Source organism: Triticum urartu, chromosome 7A (genome assembly GCF_056163025.1).
Source record: "Triticum urartu cultivar PI428250 chromosome 7A, HENAU_Tu73, whole genome shotgun sequence".
NCBI classification, from domain to species: domain Eukaryota; kingdom Viridiplantae; phylum Streptophyta; class Magnoliopsida; order Poales; family Poaceae; genus Triticum; species Triticum urartu.
In genome coordinates this window covers 616,222,610-616,236,414 of record NC_141879.1, presented here as the reverse complement: position 1 = coordinate 616,236,414, position 13,805 = coordinate 616,222,610, and positions in this window count along the sequence as shown.

Below are 13,805 nucleotides of genomic sequence, written 5' to 3'. Positions count from 1 at the left end.
AACAAGTTCCACATACCACCGTAGAGAGAATAATATTTCCACAAATCTAATCTGCTGACATGTTTAGCAACATGACATCATGCCATGGCCCGATCATTATTCGAACCATTTTTCTCAACCAGCACTGCACATATCACGAGGCGGTTTTCTTGACACGTCTTGTCGAAGCAGAGATTGTGTCCCCCTTATTACGGGATCTCATCAATACGGGCGTGGGTAACCTAATCGTGCCCGTTGGTATGACTCCTCGATTTTAGGCAAGTCCCAAATGGCCACGAGGAGGACGCTTGATATTCACCCTCTTTATAAAGAGGCCAAGGCCTATCCTTTTTCCCCTCTCATACTCAATCGAATCCTTCCCCCGCCTCGAGTTCCAACACCCAAGGCTCAGTCCAGGCGCTTCGGACCTCCAACCATGTCCAAATCCAACCTTCAAGGTCGGTGGATGCCTTCCTCTGTCACAGAGGAAGACATCAAGAAGCTAAGAGAGGCTAGGCATTTGACCGGCGAAATCTCGCGTAGGCTGCCTGCTCGAGGGTAGGTCATTCCCACTCCCAAACCCGGCGAGAGCGTTGTATTCATCTCTCACTTCCTCCGAGGGCTAGGCATCGCTCTGGATCACTTTGTTAGGGGGCTCATGTTCTATTATGGGCTAGATTTCCATGACCTGGCCCCAGATTCCCTCCTTCACATCTCGTCGTTCATCGTCGTGTGTGAGGCCTTCCCCCGCATTACCCCACACTTCGGCCTGTGGCTCAAGACCTTCAATGTGAAGCTGAAGATGATCGAGGGGCGACACGCAGAGTGTGGAGGTGCTGTAATAAGCAAAAGAGCTAATGTTCCATGGCCAGAGGGTTCCTTCCCAGAGGTGTCCAGTTTATGGCAGCGGGAGTGGTTTTATATCATAGCTCCCTTGAGTACCAAGTGGGTAGTCGCCCCTGCCTTTTGCTCGGGCCCCCCACCACAACTGACGTCATGGATCAACAAGGGGCTGGACTGGGGGCCAGTAAATGACGTGTCGATATTGCAGAGTCGCATCCGAGATCTCCTCGAGAGAGATGTCAGCCTGGTCACGGTAATGCAAGTCATGCTAGTTCATCGAGTCTCGCCTTGCAAACGTCGACCCCTCCGTATGTGGGAATTCAACCCGGAAGGACCGCGAACTATTCAGCAGTTCCTCGGCATGACGCTCGAAGAGATGTACAAATTGTTCTTCGGACCACAAATAAGGTGTCCGGACACCACCGAGGATGCGGGTCTGAGCTGCAATCGCCCAGTTACCCAAGTAACTAATTCCGTGGCCGAACACACTGTCTTTTTATTTATCATAACATCATTCTGAAAAGTCGCTCTTTGGCCAGGACTGGGTAACAAAGGCGAAGATGATCAGGTGTTCGCCCCCCTTCCCGAAGGCTCGGCTGGTCCAGTACTAGCCAGAATGCTCGAGCCGGCGCCTTATCAGGCGCCCTTAGGGGAAGATAAAGGGGGGAATAAAGAGGCTGAGAGCAGGCCTCACTCATTATTCATCCAAACCGGGGGAATTAGCGCCTCCGTGACGGAGGATAACCAGGGAGAAGAATCTGAAATTTCCTCTCCCCGAGGAAGGAAGAGGACCACCTCCGAAGACCCGGAAACAAAGGTTTCCAAACGGGGAAAGAAATCTTCGCCAGGGGTCCTACCTCGGAGGGTACTCTTGCCGCACAGTGCCCGCAAGGGGATCAGTACTCTACCGAGCTTTAAGTAAACAAAAAGTACTTAATAGTAAAAATATCCTACATCACTTCTGAAGACAATAACCGAAGCATATGTCTTGTAGTTCGGATCGTAGCCCTTCTCGACAGAGTTCGTCTTCGGGGGATCTTCTTCCGGAGATGATGGAGAGCGAAACACCTCCCCAGGCCACCCCGCCTCATGAGGCGGGCGACCCCGAAGTGTCGTCGCGGAGGGTTTCTCCTGATCCGCCAAGGCCAGAGGGTAATCCTTCGGCTACCCAAAGTCCTCAATATTCGGCTCCTAAAGAGAGCAATAGAAAGAGTCCGGAACCATCCAGTGTGTGATCGGATACACTGAAGGATCTTCTGGAGCAAGCGGCCATCTCAGAAGTGCATCGTACGCTAATGGATACGGTGATTGAGAGGATTTCATCCACCGAAAATGGTACGTGAAATAGTGTATGTTTTTGACGGTATCGCGCACGTTAGGTGTGCCCTATGCAGATAGTAGCCCCTGAGACTCTGGTTGTTGTCGAGAGCGGCAGCAAACAGAGGATCATAGTCCCAGGAATAATCAGGCCGCCTTCATATGCAGGTGGTGGAAGGTCCGGTGGCTAGCCGGACTGGTGAGGTTGCCGAGCTGAAGCGGCAACTTGATGCGGCAGATGCCGACATTGTGCTTGTCAACAAGCGGATCGACGAGGCCCAGGGTATGTGATTTCTCTGGTGATCAACACATAGTAAGAGGAGCATGATGCTAGTATCTTTAATATGTTGTGACTGCAGATGGACCTGCTGCCGTGGAGACCCTTTGGGCGGAACTTGCCCGAGCCAAGGAACAAGCCAGGAATAGTGATGCGACCACTCTAAAGGCGGTCGAAGAGCTGAGAGCCGAACAGGCTGCGCATTGCCAAAACAAGGAAAAATAGCCAAGATGGCCATTGAGTTGAAAGATGCCACCGACCATTACCAGCTTCTTGAAAAAGAAAGCCGAGCGAAGGCGATGGACCTGGAGAAGGCCATGGTAGCAGCCAAGGAAGCCCGCTCTAAAATCAGGGCGGCGAAGGAGGAGCTGCGTCAAGATGGAGATATCACGGCTGGGAAGCCCTTTTTGTTGCGTACGAAGTTCAGAGATCCAAAGTATGCCCCTCTTGATCAACTATGGAGTTCTGCAGACGCGTACGTGGATTTGGCAGCAAGTGCTGCTGATGCGGCCGAGTACTTCAAGGATCAAAAAGATCGTGAAGTGGAAAAGCTATTCTGGTCACAGTTCCATGTTCCAGTGCGTCTGCTGTTGCTGAATGAGCGAATGACCGAATGGGCCAAGCTCCATAGGTTGTCCGGGCTTGCCATGAGGTCTGTTGTGGATCATCTGTGGCCGGAAGGGCCAAGGCCGAATAGTTATTTTAGTTTAGTGCAACAGTTCCTTGGTGCTATGCCGCACATCGACGCTATGAAGAGGTCGGCGTGCATAGAGGGTGCGTGTATGGCACTTGCCCATGTCAAGACATACTGGGAAGAGATGGAGGCCACCACTATTGCAACCCAGAGTTCGGCCGTAGGCCGAGTATCTTCCGAGCACTACTTTGAAGAAGTCCTTGAAGGCGCTCGTTCAATAGAGGCTCGGTGCTCGAAGAATATTATGTTCTAGTGACATGTATTCCCATTGTAAAAAAATGTTTTATTGAATTATAAAGGCTGTGTTTATACTTTTGCCTGAAAGTATTATGATGCCTCCTGTGCGGTCGTTTATGTATATATGTATATAACCTGAAAGTTTGTAGTCGTCGGCTTCAGTCCCCACGCATATAATGCGGGGGTGTTCGCGAAAAATGCATGTGCACACTTGATCCAATGTCTTGGTCCATTAAGGAGGTGATGGCGCAGCGAACGAGGCAATCAGACTATATTGCTTTAACACTTTCACTTAGCCATAGGAGTTTGACGGTGGGACTACTATATAGCCCCTGGTACCTCCGCACTTGTCCGAATACGGTGTGCGTACATACATGACCGGGAAACGGCCCTTCGTTAATGCGGAGGAATCCCAAAGATTCCGCTAAGTCATTGAGTGGTTGACCAGTCTCGCGCTTTATCATGACAGTCAGTTTTCGGCTTTCTCTACTGAGGTGCTCATCCAGATGAACCAGGGCACAATCGCAGTAGTTCTCCCGGTGCCGCCTTAGCCGATAGAGCGGAACATAAGGTAGCAAAACACGGGAGCCGGACAAACCCAACATTTGACCAAAGACATGATTCAGAGCTGATGCATATAAGGCCAAACTCGCGACGCCGAACACTCCCTAAGGTATTCGGCCTTTATAACATATGCTGGGATGAACAATGCCCTTAATAATAAACCGCGAGTGTCCAGGTACATGCAATATTCTGACGTGGCGAAATGCCAATAACGTCAGCATCCTTCTCAGTTGTAGTAAGTATCCGGAGGATGTGAACAACAAGAGACAGTAAAAAAGGTTTACGCAGGGTCTTAATCTGAAAAGAAACCTTTGAGCGGGTCCCTGCTGCACGTCTGCGCCTGTTTCTCCGTTGTGCCATGTCCTGGATGGGTGCATCACGATTGTCATCTGTAAAAGAGAAGAACTTAGGTGAAAGTTGTCGTGCCAAAAAAGTTGGTTATTCTCGATAAACCATTAAAATTCAAGATAAGTCAAGTTGAGCCGAACTAGCCTTGATTACACGCGGGAAGCCCCTGGTACCGTCTATGAGGGTTTAACCATCAAACCAATCTCAGGTATATCTAGTGATGCGCCAGACTCATCTAACCGTGTTCGCGGTCGTGACGACCTGTCATTTATTCTGGTTGGTGAGGCCGTCTAGTGCTCGGCTGTTAAAGCCGCTACACGTTCTTTCGCGCGTAGAGAACGCTCAATATTTCCACTAACTGTGATGGTGCCACGTGGACCAGGCATCTTAAGCTTAAGAGAAGCGTAATGTGGTACCGCATTAAAATGAGTGAAAGCCATTCTTCCGAGTAGTGCTTGATAGCCGCTTCGGAATGGAGCAATGTCGAAGTTTAACTTATCACTTCGGTAGTTGTCGGATGAACTGAATACAACCTCTAGTATTAGAGAGCCCGTGGAGCGGGCCTCTGGGCCTGGTATTACTCCCTTGAAGGTAGTATTACTGTGGCTGATTTGTGTCGGGTCTATCCCCATTTTGCGGACTGTGTCCTGATGTATCAGATTTAGACCACTGTCGCCGTCCATAAGGACTCGTGTGAGATGGTATCCGTTTATTATTGGGTCTAACACCAAGGCAGCCAATCCTTCATGCCAGATGCTTGTCGGGTGATCCCTGCGATCAAAAGTGATCGGGCAGGCCAACCAGGGGTTGAACTTAGGGGTGACGGGCTCTACAGCGCGTATGTCTCGGAGTGCATGTTTGCTTCTCCTCTTCGTCACGTGGATCATGTTTACTGTTTTATCCTCTAGTGGGAATTTTTTGTATCCTCCAGTGCTTTGCTGGCGAGGTTCGTCCTCGTCTTCGCTTGGTGTCTCCCTCCCCTTGTGTTCGGCGTTTAGCTTACCAGCCTGCTTGAATACCCAGCATTCTCTGTGGGTGTGATTTGCAGGTTTATCGGGGGTGCCATGAATCTGACATAGTTTGTCTAGAATCTTGTTTAGGCTAGACGGTCCATCTCTGCTTCCTTTGAAAGGCTTTTTCTGCTGACCTGGTCAAGGGCCCCTGAATCCGGAGTTTACCACCGTATTATCTGGGCTATCTTCTTTATTTCGACGCTTGTTTTTACTGCGTCGTGGTTTTCCATTGCCATCCCTGACTTCGAATGTGCTTGGGTCGCTGGTGCTATTGCGACCTAACCAGCTATCTTCGCCCGTGCAAAAGCGGCTCATGAGGCTTGTCAGGGCTGCCATTGTCCTCAGTTTTTCTTGGCCGAGGTGTCTGGCGAGCCATTCGTCTCGGACGCTATGCTTGAAAGCTGCTAAGGCTTCAGGTCCGGGCAGTCAACGATTTGGTTCTTCTTAGTGAGAAACCTGTTCCAAAGCTTTCGTGTTGACTCTCCAGGCTATTGAATTATATGACTTAAATCGTCTGCATCCAGAGGTCGGACATAGGTCCCTTGAAAATTAGCCCGAAAAGCATCCTCGAGCTCCTCCCAACTTCCAATTGAGTTTTTGGGGAGGCTTTTCAGCCAGTGCCGAGCTGGTCCTTTAAGCTTGAGGGGCAAGTACTTGATGGCGTGGACATCATCTCCACGAGCCATATGGATATGGAGGATAAAGTCCTCAATCCAGACCCCAGGGTCTGTGGTCCCATCATACGCCTCTATGTTCACTGGTTTGAATCCTTCTGGAAATTCATGGTCCAGCACCTCACCGGTGAAACATAGGGGGTGTGCGGCACCCCTGTATTTGGATGTATCATGGCGTTCGTACGGTTGTAGTATTCGGTTTTGATTTTGTGCCGGAGCCCGTTTCCTAGATCCATAGATGGATCTGGTCATACTGGATTTTTGGCGCAAGTCCTCACGTAGATCGTGTGTTGACTTATGTGCAACCTTGTTAGCCGCTCTATCGCGGCCACAAGGTGGTTGATCCGGCCGGTTGGCCATTTTATTTTTCAGCTGTGTGGGCTCTACGGCCTCATCGTCAAATTCAGGTAATAGCTTGCGCTTTGGATAGCTCTTTGTGTGGTAACTTCCACCATACTTTTCTTCATTGTCGAGCACTTTGTTCCACCTGCTGCTGAGCGTATTTTGTGTGGCCTTAAGCCTTTACTTCTGCTTCTTCAGACTCCTCGCTGTGGCAATAGGCCTTTTGGGGAGGTTCTCTTGTTCCAAGTGCGTTTCCGGGATGACGTGTGCATCTTCGTCCGGACTGTTTTCCTCCCCAGAGGGGGGTTGATGAAGTTTATCCTCGGCGTCGCCATGTTCGGACATCGGATCCGTACTATGTTCGCTGTTTGCAGTTTCATCATGCTCTGCCGCTGGGTCAATGTGGTCGTCATTTCCTCTGGAGTCGACTGGAGTGTTATTTTCTCTTGCGCTGTTTTTGCCGAGGCGGGATTTGGGGCAGCGCCTACGCCGACGCTTTGTTTGCTTCTTGGAGGGGTCATCCTCCGCTGCATCCTGCTGTTCTTCGTCATTGTTTTCTTTGGGTGTATCCACCATGTATATGTCATGTGGTGAAGTGGCTGTCCAGCACCCTGTGGGCACTAGATCCTATTCCTCTCCTGCGTCATCGTCCATGCCGTCGATGTCTTCGGAGTCGAAATTGAGCATGTCTGTTAAATTGTCGACAGAGGCTACTAAGTGGGTGGTGGGAGCCAATTTCTTCGTCGTCCGCATCCCATTCTAGCCAGACATAATTCGGCCAAGGTTCTCCTGACAAAGAGAGGGACCTTAATGAATTTAACACATCGCCGAAAGGCGAGTGCTGAAAGATATCCGCGGAGGTAAACTCCATGATCGGTGCCCAATCGGATTCGATGGGCACGGATGCAGGCGGTTCGGAGCCCGTGGCCGGGGACGAATCCAATGGTTTGGCACCACGGCTCTCGTAAGGGGTGAGTCAGTATCCGGCTCTATCGCCACTGAGAGTGCGGCCTCCATGGCGGGGTCTATCCACCCATCCTTGGATGGCGCAATTTGCTCCGGATTGAGGGCCTGAGTAGTTGCAGGTGTGATCTCCCGAACACTGTCCGACAGCAGAGCTAAATCATGCTCGTCGTGATCGTCCGGCGCACCTGACATGAGCTCGAATCCGTCGAAGATCAAGTCTCTGCGGATATCGGCAATGTAATTCAAGTTTCCAAACCTGACCTGGTGACCAGGGGCGTAGCTCTCGATCTGCTCCAGATGGCCAAGCGAGTTGGCCCGTAGTGCGAAGCCACCGAATATGAAGATCTGTCCGGGGAGGAAAACCTCACCCTGGACCACATCGTTACCGATGATCGAAGGAGCCATCAAGCCTTACGGTGACGGCACAGTGGAACTCTCAATGAAAGCACCAATGTCGGTGTCAAAACCGGCGGATCTCGGGTAGGGGGTCCCGAACTGTGCATCTAAGGCGGATGGTAACAAGAGGCGGGGGACACGAAGTTTACCCAGGTTCGGGCCCTCTCGATGGAGGTAATACCCTATGTCCTACTTGATTTATCTTGATGATATGAGTATTACAAGAGTTGATCTACCACGAGATCATAGAGACTAAACCCTAGAAGCTAGCCTATGGTATGATTGTTGTTGTCCTACGGACTAAACCCTCCGGTTTATATAGACACCGGAGGGGGCTAGGGTTACACAGAGTTGGTTACAAGGGAGGAGATCTACATATCCATACTGCCAAGCTTGCCTTCCACGCCAAGGAGAGTCCCATCCAGACACGAGACGAAGTCTTCAATCTTGTATCTTCATAGTCCAACAGTCCGGCCAAAGTTTATAGTCCGGCTGTCCGGAGACCCCCTAATCCAGGACTCCCTCACTTAGGTCCCATGCAAGAGATGGGAATGAAATTCAAACACCAAGGCACTGTTGATTGTCGGCAAAATGTTGAGATGCCTGGTTTTTAAATTCTAGTAAATTCAAAACTCATATGAAATTCATGAGACTTAGCATGCTATCATGGAGCGGCATCAACATGTTGTGGTCAAAAAATTGTCCCATTTGGGGCAGGTTTGGGTATAAGCTTCTGACAGACCAGATCTTCTCATAACAAGCATGGTGGTTTCGACAGGGAACGTCCCACCTTTGGGGACGAAACGATATCCATTGCCTCTTATTGCTTTCAATTTTTTTTCTCATGTCAACATAGAACAATAGGAGTATTGTTTCAATTTTTGTGATTTTTGGGGGTTCATTTGGACATTTTTATGCATTAACTGAGTTTTCAATATATTTATGTGCATAATTCAAATTTGAACTACATGCAAACGCTTAAGTGCATATAAATTGGTTGTAAAGACAAATCTGTGTCCTTGGGTGCATGCTTAGGTCTAATGCAAGAGATGGGAATAAATTTCAAACTCTAGGGCACCGTTGATCGCCGGCAAAACGTTGAGATGCCTGGTTTTTAAATTCTAGTAAATCCAAAACTCATCTGAAATTCATGAAACTTGGCATGCTATCATGGGGCGGCATCAACATGCCGTGGTAAAAAAAATTTCCATTTGGGGCAGGTTTGGGTATAAGCTTGCCACAGACCAAAGCTTCTCACAACAAGCGTGATGGTTTCGATAGGGAATGTCCCACCTTTGGCGACGAAACGATATCCATTGCCTCTTATTGCTTTCAATTTTTTTCTCGTGTCGACATAGAACAACAGGAGTGTTGTGTCAATTTTTGTGATTTTTTGGGGTTCGTTTGGACATTTTTATGCATTAACTAAGTTTTCAATGCATTTATGTGCATAATTCAAATGTGAACTACATGCACATGCTCCAGTGCGTATAAATTGGTTGAAAAATCAAATATGTGTCCTTGGGTGCATGCTTAGGTCCCATGCAAAAAATGAGAATGAATTTCAAACACCAGGGCACCGTTGATTGCTGGCAAAACGTTGAGATGCCTGGTTTTTAAATTGTAGTAAATTCAAAACTCATCTAAAATTCATGAAACTTGGCATGCTATCATGGAGCGGCATCAACATGCCGTAGTAAAAAATTTGTCCCATTTGGGGCAGGTTTGGGTATATACTTCTCACAGACCAAAACTTCTCACAACAAGCATTATGGTTTCGATAGGGAACGTCCCACCTTTGGGGACGAAACGATATTTATTGCCTCTTATTGCTTTCAAATTTTTTCTCGTGTCAACATAGAACAACAGGAGTGTTGTGTCAATTTTTGTGATTTTTCAGGGTTCGTTTGGACATTTTTATGCATTAACTGAGTTTTCAATGCATTTATGTGCATAATTCACATTTGAACTACATGCACATGTGGCAGTGCATATAAATTGGTTAAAAAATCAAATATGTGTCCTTGGGTGCATGCTTAGGTCCCATGCAACAAATGAGAATGAATTTCAAACACCCGGGCATCGTTGATTGCCGGTAAAATGTTGAGATACTTTGTTTTTAAATTCTAGTAAATCTAAAACTCGTCATAAATTCATGAGACTTGGCATGCTATCATGGAATGGCACCCAACATATTGTGGTATTTTTCGTGTCGATTTTGAGAGAAGGCGCACTGGAATAACAGCCAACAAAGGCATTTTGAGAAAATAGCTGCCACTTTAATATTTCGAACGGTTGTATAATTCAAATCGTGTGCGTTCTATTAACCATTCACGTGACGCCACGTGTCTTCGTTTTAATGGCTATAGGAGGTGCCGTGCGAACAGCTGCTTGAACTTGACTAAACGAGAGGCGTGCGAGCGAAGTTCGGTGCGTTGGCTGACCTAGAGGTCTGCAGGCTGTCCTCCAATGCGCAGGCTCACCGGGAAGCGTGCGAGCTGTATGCTGCGCAGGCTCACTGGGAAGCGAGCCCTTTATCTTCCATGGCCGCCTACCTTCCTCTCCATTAATGGTGCCTGAGCCGCTGTTTAATACGGGCGGCCTTACTATTCGCCTCCCATTCCCCTCCCTCCCGCAGACCTCCATCAAAGCCATGGCGCAGAATGATCATCTTCCACTAGTCTTCAAATTGGTGAAGTCGACTCTGAGCCGGAGGAGATAGAAAATAAGAAGGAATTGGACCTCATGGACATAGCCCAAAACGAGCTGGTCGCGGCGGTTGCTCCCCCGCTCCCGTCCCAGCTCCCATCCCCGCGCCCGCGCCAGCGACCATCCCCGTAGCATTGACGGGCTGGTCGCTGAGCACTATCGCAGAGCTGGAAGCAGCAGGCGTCAGCGAGGTCTCCGAGGACCCGCGCGAGCTCATGTACATGCCAGCGCCAGCGCCCGTGCTCGTGCGCGCCCCTCCACCCACTATGGCACCGGCCCCCGTGCATTTGGCTGCACCCGCCGCGCCTGTGCCCCTGCCCGTGCACGCCCCTCCACCCACCGCGACACCGGTCCCCGTGCGTTTGGCTCCACCCGCCGCGCCCATGCCCGTGCGCGCGCGCGCCCCGCTCAGCGGCATGGGATGCTGCTGTCGACCGCTACCTCTCGGCGGCGCCAGTTGTCGTCCTCCCGCGCCCCGCCCGTCGATCGCGCAACAACATGATGTTTGATTTACAAGTGAAGAACATTTTGTGCTGCCTTGAAGACTTCAACAACGGCGTCCTGGAGGACGACAACGACAACGACGGCACGGCACGCTGCCTCCGCCGCTGCTGGAAATAGTTCTTTTGGGGGTTTAATACTGTATCTCGAATTTTTGATCATATGAATATAAATTCGCAGTGTGACTGAATGAAAGATATGGTTTGAACGAACTTGTGTTTTTCTCTCCTAATGTACAAACTTGTCAAACGATTTTCTTTTGAAAAAACATCAATGATTTTTAAATATAAAACACTCATCGCAAACGTTTTAGTTAGAACACACGTACGCAAACCGACAGCTTCCCCAGGAAGCCAAGGGAAAATGTGTCGAGCAGGATTTCTGCATCCCTTCAATGCAAACGGTTGTTTTGCATGACCCGCATGCAACCACGTAGAAATAATTAGGTAAGATTTGCATCTATCATTTTGGATATGTTGCCATTTTTCAAACTGAATGATGATCGAATCCTTCTGACTTATATTGTATGGCATGATTGCTACACGGGACTGCGTGGACCGCAATCGCAACCCCCTCTTCTCTTGCGATAGGTGGAGCTCCCAGATGCTCAGCCAAGACGCACGTAAGCAAGTACCTTGCATAATTTGCTCTTCTTCTTCTTTTTATGCTTTGTAGATCTTACACTAGTTGGATAAAATATGCTAGCATTGCTTTGATCAATATTCTCTTCTTTCGCTAACATGTTATGTTCGTTGATGCTTCTTGCAGGATCCTTTCTTCCAGCTGATTGGCCCGTCTCGCGCCATTGTGTTTATTGATCCAGTTGACTTTGAAATCCAGCTAGGAGTAAATGGGACGCGCCATTACACCACAGGACATTATCCTGATGTATCTACCGTTTGCTTCTGCACGATGGAGTTATGCTTGGAACAGATTGATGAAACTGTTCAGGCCACTATATTGGGTGTCTGTGTCAAAAATGGGTCGTGGACTTTTGATTATGGCGGTCAAATGGCATGCCTCTCACCGTCACGGACAGCTGAGATCATTGGTGGTGAAGTCACTTATACTACTGATGCCTCACCCATGGAAGTTGTGTTGCTTGCTTGTCGTGGTACAACAATGCCTAAGGATTCATACGGTTACCTTCGTCTATTGAGAAACGTAGTTTTTGTAGAATTGAAAGGAAGCCTCAAAGTTGTCATACAAGCCTACTCAGAATCGGGTGACATCTCCGCACAAGGTGGGGTTTGCCTCGTGCCCAAAGCTTGCAATATAAGTCAGAAGTCATGTTTCTTGGGTGACCTTGACCCACGTAGAAACAATATAAGTGAGGTTTGCTTCTGATCCCTCGGCTTAAATATCTTATCAAAGAGATCAGCCTTATTGTCGATAATCGGATCCTTCTCCATCTTCAGCGAGGCATTCAACTCCCTGAGGGCGTTGATTATACTCATGTGAGATGCTATCAGCTCGCGGTTGAGCATGTCGACATCGTCACATACCTTCTTCTTGACGGGGTGCCGAAGACGGCGGGGGACATACGTATTCCTAGCAAGTCAAATGATCAAAATTATTTAGTTATTAAAGTAAAAAACATTTGGTTACTAAAGTAAAATTATTTAGTTATTAAAGTAAAAACATTTAGTTATTAAAGAAAAAATATTTATTTTTAATCTATTGTTATTTTGAGCCTTTTTAATGATTTTTTAACTAGCAATATGTTGAACTAGACACAACTAAATCTTGGCACTGTTTTGGCCATGACCTATAACAAATAATTCTTCAAAATGCCATGGTCTTTTTGGCCACGACCTAGAGCTAGAGCAAACAATTCTTAAAAATGCCATGGCCATGATCTTTAGACTAGTTTGGTGTTTTTGGCCATGACCTAAAGCAAACAGTACTTAAACAATTATGAAAAATGCCATGGCCATGACCTAGAGCAAACACAGTTCTAAAAATGCCATTTCTATCAACATGCTTGCACATGACCTAAGCAAAATTACAGTGAGCCGAGGGTGACCAAAGCCCGAGAAAAATTACGATAGCCATGACTGTTGGGGATATTACTACTAGACGTAAACCGGCCAGGAGTAGCCGGGTTAACTCTATGAAGATGGAAGCCCATTAAGATGTGAAGATGGTGGCGTTTTACAAAGGCCCAAGGCCCGAAGGCGGGTTAAGGCCTGTAGAAGTAAACCGACTCTTTCATGTAACTTGTATTGTAAGTTAGAAGGAATAGAGACCGAGCCGGACACATTTATGATCCGTCCTCGGGACTCTGTAAACTGGCGGGCATCAACCTATTTATATAAAGGGACGACCCAACAGCGGTTTAGGGACAACACACAACAACTCGAGAGCCAGGCAAAGCAGATTCGCTCCCTAGTCATCGAAACCCTAGCAATACCAACACAACTAGACGTAGGCTTTTACCTTCATCGAAGGGGCCGAACTAGTATAAAACCCTCGTATCCCTTCTTTGGTTTAACCCCTTTAAGCTAACCCGTAGCGATGGCTCCATGACTAAGTCCTTTCACGAGGACATCTGCCGTGACAAACCCACGACAGTTGGCACCCACCGTGAGGCTATCGCACGATGGTTTCGAGTTCTTGAAGGGCAGCTTCGAAGGACTCAAGGGATGCACCGTGGGCCAAATGATGAAGAGTCGTCGCGGCAAGCTCTACATCGACGACGCAAGATGGGGTCCCGAGGCCGGTTCAATCGAATACGGGTACCGGGCCCCCTTTAGTGGGATTCACGTCTTCATCGGCAAGATCGGCGAACTGGGCCCTGAGCCGGACACCTGCACCGACATCATCGAGATGGCTCAGCGTGCAAGCCCTGCCCAGGTTGTAGCAACCCGACCCGAATGGATCAAGTCTCTGTGCTTAAGTGTCATCCCTGGATCGGTATGCTGACACACACAGTACTCGAGGAT